Source organism: Sphaerodactylus townsendi, linkage group LG02 (assembly GCF_021028975.2).
Source record: "Sphaerodactylus townsendi isolate TG3544 linkage group LG02, MPM_Stown_v2.3, whole genome shotgun sequence".
In the NCBI taxonomy this organism is placed as follows: Eukaryota; Metazoa; Chordata; class Lepidosauria; order Squamata; family Sphaerodactylidae; genus Sphaerodactylus; species Sphaerodactylus townsendi.
The window spans coordinates 136,965,935-136,986,571 of NC_059426.1; the positions used below are offsets into that span (position 1 = coordinate 136,965,935).

The 20,637-nt window shown below is 45.2% G+C and overlaps 1 protein-coding gene and 1 pseudogene across 14 annotated transcripts in view; one reads left to right on the forward strand and one right to left on the reverse strand.

The window, feature by feature from the left end:
* NPAS3 (neuronal PAS domain protein 3) overlaps nucleotides 1–20,637 on the forward strand; it is an 875,259-nt gene that overhangs the window by 67,768 nt on the left and 786,854 nt on the right. The gene's annotated exons all lie outside the window — the stretch shown is intronic.
* LOC125426471 lies at nucleotides 18,448–18,922 on the reverse strand (annotated as a pseudogene).

The window sequence follows — 20,637 nt, forward strand, 5'->3', positions numbered from 1 at the left end:
GTATTTGCTGCATAAGAAAAATATTTTCAGGATTGGCTCACAATAGTTTCTCCCAACAAATATGCCAAATCTGTCTGTTGAACTGATCCCTAACAGATATGACCAATTCAGAGTATTAGAGAGCAATTCTAAGTAGGGCTACTCAGAATTCTACTCCTGTATAGTCAATGAGGCTTACTTCCAGGAAGGCATTCTTAAGATTATAGTAGATTCAGATTTATTCATGGTCATTGATCAGTAATAAAGATTATAGTAAAAATATCCTAAGGACGATGTATATTTGTAAGGAAATTTTGTGTAGGCATTTTGGCTCAGGGTGGGCTTATTCCGTTTTTAGACCTTGTCACAATTTTAGATCTTAAAAGTTTCTCTTTATCATTCCTGAATTTGAAAGCAAGATTTAGCTTGCAGCTTCAGTACTTCGAAATGGACAGTCTGAAAAACCTGTATCTTACTTCCCTTCTGAACATGATCCTCGTGCAAAAGACTTTGGGAATGCTGACCTTTTTGTTTATTTTTGTTAAGAAAATATCATGCTTATATATCTCACTGCTCAATGCTAATTAATGTGGGAGCTGTTTCTGGTTTTGTGCTTTATGATTTTATTTTCTAGAAATCATTGTATTTAATCAGTTAGCTGCCTCACATGAAAGTGAAATGAAAGGTGAAGGTGTTTCTGCAAGGGAGTATTAGAGAGTTGAAAGTTTGGATATGTTTGGTGGTTTTTTAAAAAATTGTTGACAATCATGCCTGTACTGAAATGCACATCTATCATTTCTTCATTTCTCTGGGGGTTTATCTAAACTCTCTCTGGTTTATGTTTGAACCATGTTTTATTTATGTGTTGCAAGTGAAAGAGAAATATGAAGTCTTCATATCAATGTACCTGTTTTCCCTCCCTCATGCAGTAGCCATGATGGACAATTGAATTAAATTAGAGTGAAATGGTGACATTGGGGATCATGTTTTGCTGGTTCCACAAACCCGAGGCTAAAACAAATATCCAAGGGTTAAGTATCAAGTAGTGCTGCTTCCTTTAGCTTGCACAGATGGATCACATTATTTGGGACAGTGCTTAGTTTTACTTCCTTGTGTTGTTTTCCAATATTTTCATTTTATTATAATCTTCCCATTTGTCACTACAGTGGAACTTCGGTTTTTGTCGGTGATCCGTTCAGTGATCCGTCGGTGAACCCAACAAAAACCAAAACCAACGAAAACCAAGGTACGCTGTTTGCGCAGGCGCAACGCAAACGACGCAGTGTAGTTACGCAAAAGTTGCCTCGGATTTCATTGGCACACCGACGAAATCCAAGGCAACCAACAAAAACTGAGGAAATATAAAGGCTGGCAATGATCAATGATAACCGAAACCGACAAAATCCGAAGTCGTTGTAAACCAAGGTTCCACTGTATGGGAAAATTCAAAGCAAGACTTCCATATCTGGCTCCCTATCTCTCCCAGTCCGACCTGGCCACTGTGATCCATGCGACGGTCACCTCGAGGCTGGATTATTGTAACTCGCTCTACGCAGGCCTCCCCTTGCGACTGATCCGGAAGCTGAAGCTGGTCCAGAATGCAGCGGCACGGCTTTTGACAGGTGGTGGTTATTCAGACCATATCACCCCTGTGCTGTGCCGCCTGCACTGGCTTCCGGTGGAGTTCCGGATCGTTTTCAAGGTGCTGGTATTAACCTTTAAGGCCTTACGCGGCATGAGGACCGCATCACCCCTTATGTCCCACACAGGTAAGCTGCTTCGACAGCGGCAGGTTTACTGGTGACCCCTGGTCCCGCGGTGATCTGGCTGGCCTCAGCCCGGGCCAGAGCCTTTACGGCTCTGGCCAGCCTGCCCCTGATGGAATGCCCTACCTCCAGCTGTGTAGGCCCTCGCGGGACCTTATACTGAGACCACAGGGCCTACAAGACGGAGCGATTCCACCGGGCCTTTGGAGAGGCCGGCCGTGGACCTACTGCCCCCTACCAAAACTGTAATCGAAACTGAAATTGAGGCTGCCGTTTCCATCTTATTATGGCTGGGCCTGATTTATTTATAGATTCCATCGCAGGCCCTGCCTACTTCCTCCCCTTCTTCTTTTTTGGCCTTCGACTGGGCGCCTGTTTTAAACAACTTTGTTTCATAAATCGGGTTGTTTAATTTATAGCTTTTATCATTGTAAACTGCTGCTTAGGTTTTACTGTTTTTAGTGTTTTATGCTGTCGATTTGCTGTTTGATTCAACAGCCATATTGTGAGCCGCCTTGAGCCCTTCGGGGATAAGGCGGCCTATAAGTTTAATAAAATAATAATAAATAATAAATAATATCTAAAAGGGCTGTCCAGCTCTGGAGGATTGCATTAACGCATAACGATAGAACACTATATTATAAGACAGTGTCCCATGTTGGCCTGGCAAATATCTGCACATTTATGTTTCTCAGTCTTTTTCAATGGCTGGAGAGCAGGTGACTGGATTAAAAGTGGTGGAATACCCTCTTCTCAAAAGTCTTTCCCCCCATTATTTATGCACTCAGTTCTCTTATGTGTTCCTTCATCTATCCATTCTTGCTCTCTTTCTCTCTCTATGACACTTAAGTGCAACCATATATTTGTCCCACATACAAAATACATTGATGCCTCTTGAATGGAGAAAGGAACAGTTGTGGTTGTGCAATATTTTTTAATTGAATTGCCTTTTTTCAAAGGTAGTAACAGCCTTTTTCTTCACCATATTTATTCTCTTGGTGATAAAAGAAAAAAGTACAGCAGAAAGCAGTGAGCAACAAGTTTATCAATTTGAGCAGGCCAACTGCACAACTAAATGCATGTGAAACTTAACAAATCCCTTGGGGAAGCTGACTGTAGGAATTTTCTAGTCTGTGTCGAGTTACTGAGGTGCGACATGGTGGATTGAACTTAATGCCTTAGGCAAGCAGAGTCAAATAGAGACAGTTAAAGATTTTGCTGTGCCCATGAAGGGATCTGCTGGCAGTTGTCTAAATGAAGCTTTCAGAAAAGAATATAGTGCCATCATGAGCTCTTTTCCCTGAATATTTTGGTGAGTTATTCTAGTTTAAAAGAAATCCTGGTAGGATTTCCTCTATGTAAGCCTTGTAGCTGCTGAGAGAAGATTGGAGTTACTCTTTTCCTTACCAAAAGAAACAAGTGAAATATATTGCGGAGAGTGTCTTGAAAAGGAAACTTTGGGAAATATTTGAGGCTGAAATGAAAGATCCCTTTTTAATTGGGGATTGACCTGTCTCCCCTGAATTGTGTTTGCTGTTCCTTTCCTTTCCTTTCTTTTCCTTTTTTAATTGTTCATCATGATGGTCTACTGTGCGATCAGACATTAGGGTGAGGAACTGTGTATATGCAGATCAGCCATCAAAGGCTGTAGAGTTCATTTGAATTCCCTGCCTGCTTTTGCGTTATGGAATTGGGGAGCGGTACCCCTGAATTCTTCATTCCTGTCTTTGCTGCCATAAGATAAACACACACACAGCTTGTGAATAAAAAGAGAGAAGAATTTAATGACTTGGAAGCCAACAGCAGTACCAAGAGGTCTTCAATCTCAATCTTGTGGACATAGTCACATCTTAGAATGTTTGTTGCATATAAATATTCTTGCCTGGTTTGACCTCTTTGCAGAAGCAGTCCAAAATCTTTCATAGGAATATGCATTTGTACATATGCAAGGTGGAAAAATACCTTACTGGTATTTGGGGGGTATTTTTTTCAGCCAGATACACATTAGAAAATCCCCCCTTGCAGCCAGTTATCTTGATCTTGAAAAAACCCAAAATAGTTTTTTGGGGGGAGGGAGATTATCTGGGAATGCTGAACAGCTCTGTTGAAGGGCTACAAAGTTTCCCTTTGGAGGTTTCTCAGACAACAGGATGGTATGGGGATTAAGCATATCTATTAGGCAAAAAAAGAGATCATGTTAGAGGGAGCTGTGCTGTTCACCCAATCGCAGCAATTATTTCACAGGGATAGGCAATGAATATGAAGTCCAACAACTCGTCCCCTCCAATAACAGGTTTCCCAACGATTAGGAGGAAGAGGGGAAGGAGGTCAGGCAGTGGTGGCAGCAGGGGCGTACCACCCAGGGTGGCAGCAGGGGCGTACCACATATGAGGTCAAATGTCCCCGGGTTCTGGCCATTTAGTCACGTGGGAGGCGGAAAAGGGAGAAACGCAGCCCACCCCACCAGCCGAAATTATACCTGCAGCTTTTGGGATGAGATTCTAGCAAGCTCTGGGTGGCAGGTTTGTGGCAGCGAAAGCAGGGATCTCGCCTTCTCCTGCGCCCTCGCTCTCCTTTTCTGCTTCTGCAATGGGAAGGAATACAAAGGAAAGCCTTGTGTTTGAAAAGGGGAGGGGAAGGGGTGACGGGAGGGAGGAGAGAAACTGGTAGGTGGGCTTTAGGAGGGCCGGAGCCAGACGAGTCCTTGCACTAGCCGAGCGAATGCACCAAGCATGGCCCGCGGGGGAAAAGCCCCAGCAAAAGCACCTGGAAAGTTATTTAAAAGATGGGTGCTGGATGCTCGGGGTGTGTGCGTGTGTGCATGCGCGCGTGCGCAAAATCAGTTCTTGCCCTGGGCTCCATTTTCTGTAGAGACACCGCTGGGTGGCAGGGCAGTGGAAGCAGTACTCTTTGCCCAAACACAGCAATTCTTATTTTCTTGCCAATTCTCCTGTGCATAAAAGCATGTCCTGGGACAGCTAGACACCATTACAGAAAGAGGTTTTGGAGTGTGCTGCACTACTAATTTTCACTTTGGCTGCTGCACTGAGACTCCAGAGGTCTGCTGCTGCTGCCTGCCTTGCTAGAGGAGATCACTGACTTGTTGGTTTGTTTTTAAAACTGTTTAGATTTTCTTAGTAGTTTATCTGTATATTTGTTCTTTGGGCCTGGTAGTTGATTGTGGTTTGGTTAATAAGGGTTTGTGTGTATTGCCATCAAGTCACTGCTGACTTATGGCAACTCCATGTGGTTTTCAAGGCAAGAGAATTTCTGATATGGTTTGCCATTGCCTGCCTCTATGTCACAACCCTGGTATTCCTTGGAGGTCCCCATCCAAATACTATCCAGGGTCAGGGTTGAGAGTAAGGTTACTGGCTCAGGCTTACCCAGCAAGTTCCCATGACATGAGTGGGGATTTGAATCTGAGTTTCCCAGGTCCTAGCTGTCCACCTTAACCGTTACACCATGCTAACTCTCAAAGGTGTGTTGAACTGATTAAAAGAACTCAAATTGCAGCATAGGGTTTGTGTTCAATAATTAGGCTAGTGTTAGTTCTCCTGTAGGGAAGGGACACCAAGCACCTCTGACAGGGATGCTTGGCGAGGTTGTTATTAGGGTGCCTGGGATAGAAAACAGCAGACAGGGAAGAGAAGAAGAAGAAGTGGGGTTTTTGTACTCCACTTTTCTCTACCAAAAGGTGTCTCAAAATGTCTTACAATCACCTGTCCTACCATCTGTGAGGTAGGTGGGGCTGAGGGAGTCCAAAGAGAATTATGATTAGCTCAAGGTTAATGTGTGGAGTGGAGAAACTAACCTGGTTCCCCAAATCTGAGTCTGTTACTTTTGTGGAGGATTGGGGAATCAAACCCAGTTCTCCAGATTAGAGTCTGCTGCTCTTAACCACAACACACTGCTGGCTCTGTATCACACATCACTCAATTGGCAAGATAGTAATGGTAGATGGGTGTCCCTTTTCTGTAGCTGAAGATGTTTACTTCTGCAGACTGCTCTTGGAAACCTATCCTGGTACACAGTCCCTGCTTCCACTATGCTGAGCAAAAATGTGTTGCCCTCATTGTAGGGGGCTGCCAGGGACTATGTGAAGGCGCAGCTTTCCCATGCTTGTGGAGAAAGTGTGCATCTTCACATCAGACCTCTGTGCCTGCCTTCAGGTGCATCATATGTACGTCTTACTGTTGGACACTGGTGGCAACCTGGTAATTTTGCATTTCTCTGCATATCTTGGGCCCTTTTTAAGAAAGATCTATCTTGCCCCTTAACAGCTTTGTTCACCAGATTTAAGTATACTCAGACTTGAACAACTTTGCTATTTAAATATATATGAGGTATATGACTTACATCTCAGCTGTGTTGGAAGAAAAGCAAGTCTACAGATAATTTGAATAAAGTCACATGGATCATCACACCTGATCAGATTCAGAGGAGATACAGTCAGATTCTTGTGAGATAGAAGTTGAAGTTGCTGAGTTACTTGACTTTTCTTTGATCTTTAGGAGAGTTTTTGTTCAGAGTTGTAACACTCCTTCCTCATCTAGCTCAGGTCAAAGGTAGATTACCTGTCAGAAAAGGCATGTTTCTTTGTCTCTTGGTATGACAGGCTACTGGGCTGAAGGACAGATGATTCATCAGCTGTGTGTATGTCAGGGCTGGGAAACTGAGGAGGAAGTATCCTTTTTAACTTGCTTTTTGAAGTTTATGGGCAACTGAAAATGTTAAGAGATGAAGCAATAGAGTGACAATTATATTTCAGACACACACCAAAGTTCCATTCAGAGCTGAAATGGCTAAGTACACTGTGTATGTTCTGCTTAATCAACTGCATGTGAAAATAGAATGGTGTCGTCACAATTGCCTGAGTAACAGTATCCCTATGGTTAGTATTCTCATAGCTATAATATTCAGAATCTTTCACAGAATGAAGCAGTGTCCATTGTAAATGCGTTTTCCTTCTGTCATTCCATTCCATGCAGATGAGAAAACTTATGGTGGCCTCCGAATTCATATAGTGAGTGCTGCTCAGTATTTCAACTGATACTTATAATGTTTTCTCAGAAATAGAAATCACTAGTATTTTGAAATATTTTTACACCCCTACTGACACTATAATTGACACTGTTGGATTAAAGTTTTAGTATTGGGCTTCATTTTGTTTTCATATGGAAAGCAGTAAAGGATAATATAAATCCCAGAGAAGTAGCCATGTAGGTTCTTCAGCCAAAGCACCAGAGAATTGGAGCACCTTAAAGACCTTAAAAGTTGTTGTGGAATGAGCTTTTGTGAGCCACAGGCCACTGTTTCAGAAGGATGCAGACAATTATTTTTTGTGCAGTAAAAGACAATGCTCTGTCCCCAAGTAAAACAATCTAAAGGTGCCCTGTTCTTGGGTGGAACAATGTGGGAGACACACAAGCAAGTTGTAACAGTTCAAGAACAAGGTTTATTGCTTAGAAGAATTGAGACCCTAACTTCTCCCAGGGTCTGACTAAGATAAAGTACTTGCTTGACTGGAACAGTTTGAAGCTTGAGACTTTTGTTCTTTCTTTGACTGCTTCCAAGAAAGTCTACTTTGTCTGTGCTTCTTCTGGGTTCTAACTTTATGGGATCTCTGTACACCTTGGACGTAACAGATATTGCAGCCTTCCAACTACCCTAGGCACCTTAGACTGACTGACTGACAGAGCTAAACAGGGGGATTATTGGGTAATAACAGGAAGACTGCCTCTAGTGAGATTTCTTAAAGGGACAGGGACTAACTAAAATTCCCTCCCTTTGAACACTGTACAAGAAACTAAACCCATGCTAGCTATAGGGAAACTGATGCTTAATAAGAAAACAACAAAAGCTTCTATGGGGGCATGACAGACAAATAAGTGGATTCTAGATCACATCAAGCCATAGCTGTCCCTAGAAGCTGAAATGATTAAACTAAGGCCCCTTCTGCACATGCAGAATAACGCACATTCAATCCACTTTCACAATTGTTTGAAAGTGGATTTTGGTATACCACACAGTAAAATCCAGCTTCAAAGTGCATTGAAAGTGCATTATTCTGCATGTATGAGAGGGGCCTAAGACTGTTGTACTTTGGTCACATTATAGGAAGAGAAGACTTACTGGAAAAGAGGAAGGCCCAGTGGTGGGATTCAGCAGGTTCACACCACTTCGGCAAAACCGGTTGTTAAAATGGTGCTTGAAAATAATCATTTGTTAAATTATTTGAATTCCCACCACCAGAACCAGTTGTTGAATTGCATGGGGATGTGTGGAGACTCGTTCCATCAAAGACACTGACACATACTTGTTGGAAAAGAAATCGGCCGCAGCCCAAATTTATTAACATATAACAAAACTTTGAAGCTGGGCGAGCATAACAGAGCACATCCTGGCCCCCAGGCAGCAAACCGCTGACCTGGTTATAGGGCAGCCCAAGCTGACCCCTTAGGCCCTTCGGACAGAACCCCTGTCCGGCACATCCCCCGAGGGAACCGGAACAGGAAGTTACTAGATGCCACATGGACGCAAACCCAATTTGTGACACCCCTCCCTGCCGGGCAGCGAGCTCTTGGCACGGCCCCAAGGCTTGTCTTCAAGAGCTCTATCGCCACCACGGACCTCATATGGAGGCCCCCATGGGAGGTCCGGCATGCAAGCTACTGCCTTCCCAAAATAGGATGTGCTCTTATGCTCCAAACCGCCCAGTGAACTGGGCACAATATACAACACAATAAAGAACCCCAATAATCCTTCAAATTGGGAGTGGAGGGAGGGCCTTGATAGCAAGCAGCCGCCTAGCGAGGCCGGTCTCCGCGGCCTTGACGCAGCCCCTTATAGCTGCTCAAGGTTCCCTGTCGCGATGCCGGCAGTTTTTTCGGCACCGCGTGAGCATCGCGACATTGTCAGTCTGGTCACCGGAAGTTGAAGGAGGCTTTGCATCACCTCCCCCCCCCCCCCTTGTAGTATTCCAGGTTTCTGCCCAGCCTGAATTGCCTGGGGGATAATAATGCGAATCGTTCCATCAAAGACTACTGGAACACATCACTACTGTTGGAAAAGCAAATGGGGCGCCAGCAGCCCAAATTTAGATTTAACATATAACAAAACTTTAAAGCTAATGCCAGCATGGAGAGTATGCCATCATCCTGGCCTGGCAGGCAAACCGCTGATGACCTGTGGTTGTAGGAAGGCAGCCTAAGCTGACCCTCTTTAGGCCCTCTTTGGACAGAACCCTGTCGGCAAAATATCCCCCCGAGGGAACCGGAACAGGAAGTTGGCTTGACGCCACATGGGCCATTATTGGACGTTAAACCTCAATTTGTGACACTCTCCCCGTTCTTAGCCAGGCCGAGCTTGTACGGCACCAAGGGCCCTCAAGGTCTGTTCAAGAGTTTACTAATAAGCACCACGGACCTCATGGATGGAGGCCTTCCATGGGAGGTCCGATAATGCAAGCTACTGCCTTCCCAAAATAGGATGTGCTCTTATGCCCAAACCGCCACCGAAGCTAGTTAAACCAACAGCTTCCCGCCCAAGCTTCTGTAGCAGCCCAGAGTCATTAATAGCTCAGTCTAAAGCGTGCCGCCAAAGCCACTGCAACAGAGAGCATATCGAGACGCCATTTTTTGCTCAGTGCGTACGCCGTGAAGTCACTGCAACAGAGTAGCTCATAGTTTCACCTCATAGTGCATACTGCAAAGCCATTGTGCAACAGAAAGCAGCTCAGTGCATGCATTGAAGCCACTGCAACAGAGCTAATATCACTGTGAGCATAACCGACATCATTTCAACAGATGTCCTTCCGGACGTCAATCTGATAAAGTGTGTACTCCTATCGGGCATTAAGACGGCCTTTACCGAGCGCATGGGATATATCACTGTGGGGAATAACATCCCCTATATCCTGCATAGCACAACCCAACCCAGGCTGTGGGCCGACAAGCCTTAACCTTTGGCTTTGTTTTTTCCCTGGAGTGGGAACAACTACCATCCCTCCAATTCCTCTGTTCCAAGTAAACTGCGACTTCGACAGCTTTTGGTCTGTGACGATCGCCTTACTGATGCAGCCAGCTCAGAGTCAGGCTCCATGAGGGATCCCCTCCGAAGTCCCCTCCGCTTCTATTAAAGCACGACCAAACAGCTTGGTTTTTTGGCATCGCATTATGCAAGCGCAGCAAAGCTCAAGTCCAGTCTTCATGAGGGATCCGCAAGGCCACTCCCGTCAAGCCGTTTGGTGGAATGCCATTCTCTTGTAGCCTGGCAACTCCATCAGGGAAGCCCGAATTGAAGGACGGAATCCACGCAACCAGGGGAGTAGGGACCACCTCATGGACTTAAATGGCGTAATCGACAAGCCCAGGCATCACAATGCTGGAGGCCCACCATTGTGCCAAAACTCGAAAGTAACGACACGCCACCAGAACTATAAAGAGAACAGAGTTACATGTTCAAAAGGCAGGAGGCCAGATGTACACATCGGAAAGCCAAAGACTGCCAGCAGCCTCAAGCCCTGAGTGGTCTGTAGCCTGAGTCTAGTCTGGAAGTGGTGGGAACCAAACTGTTCAGCAAGTGAGACCCCGAAATCACAAGCAACACCGCATGAACAGCTGTGAATTGATATCTGGACACTGGTAATGCAGTCATGTGGAGCCATCCGGGTTGGCTTCTAATGTCTGCCTGCATGGATGAATGCAAATGCAAAAACAGGAAAGCGCCGGACTGCAACCCGCTACACACTTGTAGTGTGGCAAGTGAATAACAGATCTTCTTCCTGCTCTTGCCCAACAAATTAAAATTTAATAAAGCAACAATTTAAATGTTTCCAAAGGCTTGGAGTAGGTGGTAATATACTCTTTGTTCTCCAAGCCTAGCATGTCAATTGCCTCCCCCATCAACCATGCACATGTCGCACCAGCCCTTTGAAAGCGCTAAAGGGAGCTGATGCTTTGGTGAACAGGGCAACAAGTTCACTGTACCGGAACAAACCATAACAGGCCAAAGTAGCGCGCTCTTAGGGGGGCCCTACTAATGGGCTGCCTATGGTCCTGTGGCCTAGGGGAATACGGCTGCCAACCGATTCCATGGCCCTTCTGGCTTCGAGAGTGGGAATGGCTCAGTGATTCCCAGGGGCTGATAGAGTGTTCCAGCAAATTGAACCTCGTCCCTCAGCCCAGTTTTTGACTATCGACTGAAAACTAAGAGGCCTTACCTGCTTAGCCCAGATACCTAGCGGATCAAGCTAGAGTGCGCACCTTTGTGCTAGGCTCCACTAGAATTTACTGGGGCTGATGAGCATTCCACCATGCCCACTTATAGTGATAGGCATAACCATATTTTTTGGGCAGTGGGCTGCTGCAGATGCAGCTCTCGGAAGCTGTGAACAACTAGCCTGACAATGGGCGGGATGATGATTCCATTAGCTGTGGAGCCCTGGCCAGCGTTGGACCACATTGAAATGCGGCGGCGGCAGCGCATCCCGTCAAGAAACCATGCTGCCCGAATCAGCTAAGCTTTGACCGGTGGAATCCCGCTGAGAGTTCCACTGCCTCTGGATCGATGAGGGCAAACCAACCAGCCTGAGCTGTGTCCACAGATCCACACTCCAGTTGGCTGGCTCAGATGAGACTAGGTAAAGAAAATGAGAGAACTGAGGCTGACCATTTCCCTTGTCAACCAGCGATACCCTCTGGCTGACCATACAGATTTGCTCTGGGGTTACTGTCCTCTGCCACTGCCCCAGCATGCCCTTAATATGCTGGAGGAACCCAGTCGAAAAAAGGCCCCGGTGATAAAATTCCAAGCCACCACTCAAGAGTAATAGCCTAGAACCAGGTAACTGAAGAATCCGAACTTAAGTATAAGCAGGATCAATACTTTCTATCCCAAAGTCTGCTTCCCCAAGCAGCCCATGCTGTAGGAATTGCAAGAGAGCTGCTGGAATCATATTCTGTATTCAAGAATTCGATTAATTTGGCACTTTCTTATTTGAATTAGATCGTCTTTGATGGTAAATAAAATAAAACAAAATCTACCTATCTAAACAGGGGAGACCCATCCCCGGTGAAAGGTGCTCTGAAATCGCATTAGCCACTGAGGCTGAGCCACAGCTTCGCCTCTATTGTCTGGCCATGAAGACCCTGCAGTACTGTTTAACCCAGGTCACCAGATTCAAGCGCCCACCCTCTCTTTGCAGATGTGGTTTTGCCCCCTGCCAGCCATCATGGCGTCAGCCTGGTACTCTTAAGCAGAGCCATAGTGTGTGACAACCCAGGGCCACCAAGAAAGCTTCCCTGGTGCCAGTGGGGGTTTCCATGTGGCAATCCCAGGTCTTAGCCCCGAAACCTGAACCCCTGAACCATGCTTGAGTCCGTGTGGATAGAGAATTCATCCCTTTGTCAAGTGCTGGGCAGTGTGGAGACCAACCCGGCCCAGACGTCACCCAGATTGTTGTCTACCCAATCACATATCCCAGCAAGTAAAATGGCTCTGTGGTGCACTTCATTTTATTTATTTTAATTATTTTTATTATTATTATTATTATGGCTATTATTATTATTTATTGTTTATTTTATTTCATTTTTTTAATTTTATGGCCTTTTATTATTATTATTATTTTAAAGGCGCTACCTCAGTATGATGGAACAGGGTGAGGAAGACTGGAACCCACTACATCCAGTGATCAAGTACTAAAGTGGGGGGAGACCTGACGGAGTCCCCTACTGCCACAAGAAAGGCTCCTGGCCAGCAAGATCAAGAGAGCCCTCGGGGATGGGAGCTGATAGTATCAAGCCAAAAATAAGTAAATAAATAAAATAAATCGCCTCCACCAATACACGGCTTGATCTGAAAATTCCTCCGGCTACCAAGCGTCTGGTTGCGGGGAGCCAGGGCTGAGGAACAATAATCGCATCTGACGTGGCCAATTGGCAGTTGGCAATATCCGTGTTGATACATCACTCTGGAAAAAACCAGCCTTAAGAAATGCCAACGTTAGTTCACATAACGACACCACTCCTGGGCTAAAGCCCAACCCTTACTAAAGTGGCTTGGATTGTCCTGGACAACCCGTCCATGCCAAAGTGGTAGAGCTCTCTGATGGTGGCTTGTTTTGTGGTGCCATAGTGAACACTGATGGCCGAAAGCCTTATGGTCACCCATGGATTTTTTTGGTAAAGCTGGGCCTAAAGGCCCTTTAAAGTGCTTCCTAACCCTGCTGACCAATTTGGGTGCTCTTGAACGGGAAAGCGATCCATGACCGCTTGATTTCAATCTCATAAACAACTCTTGTCCTATACAGAAGGATGATCACTTCCGATGGATTTCTGCATAGTATAAATGTCTACATTGAACCATATATAATAGGCTTAATCAGCGAGGGAATCTGGCCCAACCAGAGAGTCAGCTCCCATAGTTAATCTCCGAAGCTCTGATAAGCCAGCTTCGGGCGTAAAGAATGATCTATTTTAATAAATTTTAATCCCCAATGCCACATCAACAAGGCACAATATGTTTGTGCTCACCACCATTTATAAAAAAAAAAAACTGCTACTAATACAGTCCCTTTATCAACTTCTTTAGGTGCTTGGCATGGTGGCAGTTCTGCTCTTTCCTTGCATATATTCAAAGGAAGAGAACTTTCACATTACTTGGGACTTCCTTCCCTCCAAGGGGGGTTGGTGGTGATAGGGTTACCATCTCCAGGTTGGAAAAATTCCTGTAAACTGAATTGGGGAAAGGGGAGGAACAATTGGGTTCTAATGAACATAGCATCCACCCTCCAAAGCAGCTGCTTACTCTATAGTTTAGAGATCAGCTGTAATTCCAGAAAAGCTTCAGGCCATTATGGCTTGAGACTAGCTTTTTTTGGTAGGGGAAAGAGTGGAGGCCTGATCGTTCCAGCATGAAAGCCTCCCCAGCTCAAGCCAGAGCAGGAATAAAAGCAGTTCTCTATAATTATGGTGCACTTTTACACTACACCACGCTGGATCTCTCTCCATCTCGTAATTTGGAATCTGGGTCATCCAGAAAATTACAGTGCCTCCTGCTCTTAACCACTACCATGCTGCATCTCTCCATCTGATATTTTGAACTGCCCGGTCATCCAGAAACTTACAGTGCACCTGCTCTTAACCACTACATACGCTGGATCTCTCCATTTGTTATTTTGGAATCCGGGTCATCCAGAAATTTTACAGTGCACCTGCTCTTAACCGCACTACACCATGCTGGATCTCTCTCCTCTGTTATTTTTGCATCTGGGTCAATCCAGAAAATTAAAGCCCTGCCTGGAAGAGCCTTCTTTGAGAGTGGCTGCCGCCTCGGACTTCGCTACCACCACCTTGCCTGACACCGGGCTCTGGGACACAACCCTGCTTCCTTTAGGAACAATCCCCTCGCTTAACTGGGGATCTCTGCCACGCAGGCATTTTTGCATGGCTGCTGAGCAAGGCCTCTCCAAGGGCGTCGGCCAGCCATATACACTGGTGGCAGGCCCCTGCTGGAAAACTTCCGGGGGGGGGGGGGTAGTTGGCAAGCAAATGCCTACATGAACACCTCCCCCCCTCATGAGCGTAACTGCCGGCTGGGACAATCCCCGAAAGCAACGCAGCAGCCAGCCTCTTTCTCCGGGAGGCTCGGGCCGGGTAAGGCCGCCGCGACCCTTCAACATGGGGAGGGGAAAGGCCGCTGCAACGGGCCTTCAGACCCCAATTGCACAGCTTGAAGCTCCAAAAGCCCTCCAATCACCCCGGCAGCAAAGACCCGCCGCACCGAGCCCCCCGGGAGGCCCCCGCCACAATCCCCTCCAACAAGGGGGGGAGGGGGGTGCGCCGAGGCACCATAGAGGCCGCTGCTGTAACGTGTGCTTTTGGCTCAATCGGCTGGGCGGTAAACAAAGAGCCCGCCAACCAACAGGGCTGCAAAAGAAGCCGTTGCATTGTGGCGCGCCTCCGGAGGTTCCCGCTTGCAAAAAACCCCTCACCCCCCCCCCAAAAAGGGGGGGGATGTTGATGCTGCTCCAAGCCGGACGGTAACGCTCTTTCAAGCGTTGCCTCCCCAGCCGCAATAACTGCAGCCGCTTCCAGGGGCTCTTGGCCAAGAGGCGAGAACAAACCTTCTCTAAACGAGAGGGCCGCAAGGGAGAGCAAGGAGCTAGCAGTCTCTCCTTTTAAAGCGAAAGCTTACGGGCCTCGAAAGAGCTGGACAGTTCCTGAGGGAGCTCCTTTGGAGTGTCTCCAGTGAAGGGGCCGAGTCACCCCAGCTCTGAGTCGAGGGCTGCCAGGGAGAGGAAACCGCGCCACAAACAGCCAGTCTCTCCGCTTTTAAAGCAGCAGGATGCCTCAGCTGTCAATGCTCTGTTTTGGGAATGGCCGGCGATACCACATCGTCCCCGGCCCAGCTCTAAGCAATATTAGGGGCGGGAGAGGAGGGGAACCAAGAGTCTCCCAGCAAAGGCCGCATCAGCTCTGCTTCTGTTCGAGGCCGCAAGGGAGAGAGGCTCCACAAGAGCAGACTCCTTTGAAAGCAGTGTGCCGGACCCTCGAAGAGAGGCCGGGTCCTCTGCCGAACAGCAGTTGGCCCTTTATAGGCTGCTCAAGGCCCCTGTCACGTGCCGGCACCCGGCCACGTGACAGCCTCAGTCGGCCGGCGGGGAAGGAGGCTTCCACTCGTTCCTCCCCCCTTGCAATGGCGCCTCCAGGCTGAAGCCTGGGGCGCGATTTATTTGAATTCCACCACTGGGAAGACCCAATATGTGATGGATTGACTCTATAAAGGAAGCCTTGGCCCTCACTTTGCAAGACCTGACCAAGGCTGTTAATAATAGGACATTTTGGAGGAGATTAATTCATAGGTTACTACGAATATGATGAAACTTCTACTAGGTTTTGGTTTCTAAAAATAAGAAAATAGTTGTTCCTTTCTGTGATAATCGAATAGAATTGCTACGCAGGAGGGACAAAGGCTATTTGCTGTATCCTGTCCAACACTATGAAGTTGTCTCAATATGCCAATCAATCACTATGCCAGGATTAATGCTAGTGTAGCGTAGCTATGATTCTATTTTCAACCAGTAGCAGTTTTAATAGTACAGATGTAGAAACAAGGACTAATATATTAACACTGCTAGACAGTTTCTCTGTCAACTTCAGTACCTTCTGGTCATTACTTTGTATAGAGACAATGCTTGTATGTTAGCCATACACTCTAGTTGCAGCCTGATTCAAATAAGGGGATGGGGTTTGATCTGCAGTGGCTGTCTGGGCATGGTGCTGCTATGCTGCTTGCAAAGAGTTGATTGGTGGCAGAGCAGCTTAGAAAAGAAAGGGAAAACCCATTGGCCAGTTAAAAGCCCCAGTGAAAAGCTTATGCTACCTTTTTTGATAGCATGGGTCTGCACCTGGAAAAAGGGGCATTTCCTGGCTGAAAGGGCATTGGAAGCTGACTAAAGTTGGCTCTGCACCTGGGAAGCACCCACATGAAAGACTCTGATCTTTGCTGATGCAAGCTCTTATGCCAGGAGGGCCCTGGTGCATAGAGTAGGGTCTGAATTCGGGCGCCGAATACAGTTGTACAGTACCCGCTGCCAGCATAATAGCCTCTCCGTCAGTGTATTCACTCCTCATAACAGCTTCTCACACTGGTGGAATGGGCACCGACATCAGCGCTACCCTGCACAGTTTCCAAGGCTCCATTTGTGTCCCGTCCCCCCTTTGGATTGCCCTCTTAATGTGCTCCAATTAATGTACTCCAATAACTTTGTGTGCAAGATGCTGGTCTTCAACTTTGGGGATCTCATGATTGACTTAAGAGTTAGTCAAACGCCCTATGGCTGTAGGAGTGAGGAAGGAATAAGTGGAGAGGCAGTCATCTTGGAGTCTGGGTCTACATTGCAGTGTGAATTTATTAACAGTTTCTTTCCAAGCATAATATTATGTAGAAATAGGGGCTGTGTCTGATCCCCTAAACAAGTATAGGAACAAGAGCAAAACCTGCTATTCCTCTGACATACTACAGCTGGTTTTTCCATTTTCAGTGACATAGTTCTGGCAACGTAAGGATTGAAAGCTTGAAAGTTCTTGCTAGAGTGAGGACACACCTTGCTGACATTGTTTTTCAGCTTGTTGAACTTTGTGCTCTGCTGATAAAGTGTTATAAGGAGCAAAACTATGCCATCAATCCAGTATAATTTAATGACAGCGGTGGTGTTTCAATATTTATTTCTCTTCGTTCTCTTGCTTACAACAGTACCTTTATAAAGTTTTTTCTGTCTATTCATGCAATTTGTACACTAAAAATATTTGCATATTTTGGAGAAGTTTTCTTGCATATTCCTTTCCAAAGTAGGCCTGTCAGACTGTGGTTCTAAAGCAAAGTCCTTTTCTCCCTTGTTCAGAAAGTCTGACTTGGCAGATGTATTATTAAAAAATCAATATGACCCAACAAATCGATACGACCTATCTGACAACCAGCTGAGCAATACTGCTTATAATATGCAATTGTTTGGCCCAAGCCTGCAAAAGTGATCAAAAGAGCACTGTGACAGTGCCAGCAGATCATCCAGTGCTTGCTTGTAACATTAAGCTTGATCTTGAACCCTCTGGTAAGTTCTAGTGTTTAGGGGATACATTTATATTTACTCAATTTGAACATAAGCAAGTTGTATTTCAGCTTAACGGTCATCTTTATTTAACAGCTTTGTAAAGATAACCCATATGTGTTCCTAGTGAAGTATCTTCCAGTATTGATGTTAGGGCATATTTATTTGAATGGAAGATGATCCTAACTGTATAAGTTACACACACACACACATGTTATAATTGGACATAACTGTTAGTTGTATGTGAATGTGAGATGATTCCCTCATTTTATTTTGATGGAACACCTTTGAAAACAACAACAGAGCTTTTGTAGACTTACTGCTTGCCTGGAGGCTGTTTGGTTCACAATGGGATTTTCCCACGGTTTTTGTTTACATAAGAGATTGGGCCAGAGTACTCACTCAGGCACTCATTCTCGGGTCTGTTCATCAGAAACAAGCGGATTTTATTTGTGATGAAGGCACCTCTTACAGCCATCAGTGTTAGCTAATGGAGAACTAGAAAGTGGAACCAACTATTCCACCCAGTCGGAACAAACTAAATCAAACAACTAAACTGGGAGGATTAGAGTGTGCCTGCATACTTGAGAGACCACGTCTCCCCATATTGCCCCGCTAGGTCCCTCCGATCTTCGGAGGAAAACCTATTAGAGGTCCCTGGCCCAAAACACATCTGGTTGGCCTCTACCAGGGCCAGAGCTTTTATGGCCCTGGCCCCCTGGTGCAACAGAGAGACCAGGGCCTTCAGGACTTGCAGAGTTTCCGCAGGGCCTGTAAAACGGACCTGTTCCACCAAGCATTTGGCCAGCCGGGGTGAGTGTGATCCTATTCCATTTAGAGCTCCGGTGGACTCAGTTGGGGGGTGGGGGGAGAGGGTGGGGTTTTTATCGCCATCTGTCTGATGTCTGATGTAGTTCCTATTTGTAGAATTATATTTATAATATTATATTTACAGTTTTATTGGTTGTTGTATGGGTTTTAATGCTGTTTAAAATATTGTTTGTATAATTTTATGTTGTTCGCTGCCCCTCGCGGGAGGGCGGCCTATAAATTTAAAGTATAAACAAACAAACAAACAAACATTTATACACAGAGAAAACTTTATTGACCATCGATCTTAAAGGTTAACATAGTTTTATGATCTTGGTCTCTCTTTCTTGCCTTTGTACAAGGCTAACAGAGAAACAATTGCTTCTTTGATGACCTTGAAACAAACTCCAGGAATGTCACCAACAGCATGACTGTTTCAACCAAAGCCAACAACCAGAACCTCATCGTTCTCCTCAGTGAAGTTCAAACAACCATCATTAGAAACAAGGTTGTTATTGTCTTGCCATTCCTGATGAGCTGGACTCTAACACACTTCATGTTGGCAGAATTTGGCTGCTTAGCCTCTACACCAGTTTTTTTTCCAGGACAATTCCCTTGGCATGGGAAGTTCCCCCCAAAGGGTTGACTTTCAGAGCAGTGCCCAATGGGCTTTCTTATACTGCTTGTCGTGCCACTTTTGATCCCGACGATGACTGTGCAGCTTCCTGGCAGTACGAAGTATATGACACTTGCCCATGTCACCAAACATCAATCCCGAGAAGAAGAGACCCACAATCCAGTTCAGAGTGGGCACACTGCCCACTCCAAGGACCTCATGCATACACAATAAATATATCACATTAGCAGAGCCCTTTTGCCTACACTATTTGCATTTTAAAATGGTCCTTCATATCTGAAGTACTCCTGCCAGTTCAACAAGGGCAAAAGTTTTAATCCTGCATATCTTGTTGTTTTCCTGCAAAGTCCCCCTTTTTTCCCTCGTGTCAGATAATTCAATAGACCAGTCTCTTGCTCCAGTAGACCTGCAGTATTTAAAAACACACAAAAAGCAAAGCTTTCTGATCGTTTTGTGGAGTAAAGCAAAGCAACAGGAAAAGTTAGGTTTTCTCAGGGTTGGGAAACCCCAGAGTTTATCTGCTTATTATTCCTTTTGAGAAAAATATCTTAGCCAAGATTGACGTATTATGATTTTCTTCCTCTAGAGTGGAAAAAAGGAAATTTTAAGATTTATGAAGGTGTGCAACTTGTAGCATCCTCAGAGGCAGTGCAGTCTGGCAAAATCTATCATGCAGTGTGGCAAAGAGACTGTATTATGATAGTAGAGTAGTACCTGAGAAATCTGGGTTCAGTTATCCAGTCTGTCATGAACTGACCTTGACCCAGTCACTCATTCTGAACCTAACCTTGAGGATTGTGGTAAGGATAAAATTGATATGGAGGGGGGGGGGGACTAGGTATGTAAGCCATCCTGGGCTCCTTGAAGGAAGGGTGGGATAAAATGTGATAAATACAACTAACATTTTAAAAAACATTTCTGAAACAATGTAGTGCTAAACGGCTTTGCATTAAAACAGTGTTAGGCCTTCTGAGGCAATAGTATTTTCTAGAAAAATGAATCAGTTGATGTTGTACTGTTTGTATGCTTTGACATATATGTTATTAGATGTGTTGAGTAGTTTGTTTATATTGGCCTAAGATTTTGTGATGACTGTGATAAAGGATGACAGAGATGTTTATCTAGTAAGGTCAACAGAATTCAGTGACGTACACTCTGATATCTTGAATAAGGGCTAATACTGACTTTTGAATTTTGCACTTTGAATTCCCCAGGCCTATGTATGTGATGGAGCGCTGAACTCTTTTTTAATTGAACTTTTCCAAGCGTTGGTTCTCTATAAACCATAAATAACTTGAGAAGAGAATATTGTTAACAGTAATGTATTCTGATCATTTCATGTATGGCACTGCATATGAAAACCTCTTAACTGATTACTTTGGATGTGATAAAAGCATGGTGCATTTAAACACTGCATCATATTTGTCGTCTTAGTGGATAAATCTGTTGATCTAGAGTGAAGCCGACCCACTCATTTCTCTTATTCATTTATGTGATGAAACTGTCATAAATGCGTATCTGATGAAGGACGCTGCCTTTTAAAGGAATGAATTTGCTGATGAAAAATGTTCTCTGTTTAAGAGGTTTTCACTTATACCATGTTAAACTTTATAGATTGAATCGATTTCTTAAAATGTGAACAAGTTAAAGTTAGAAACATATCCATCCATTCAGCAATGTGTGGAATAAAAGTTTGTTTTTGGAAAACTGTGGTACTAGCTATTGGAACTGAACTTGAGATCGTTATTAAATTGTTCCGCCTGTAACATAATATAGTTTTGGTTGTGCATGGGACAACTTTTCTAGTGCCTTGTAATTTTTATATAGGTAATTTA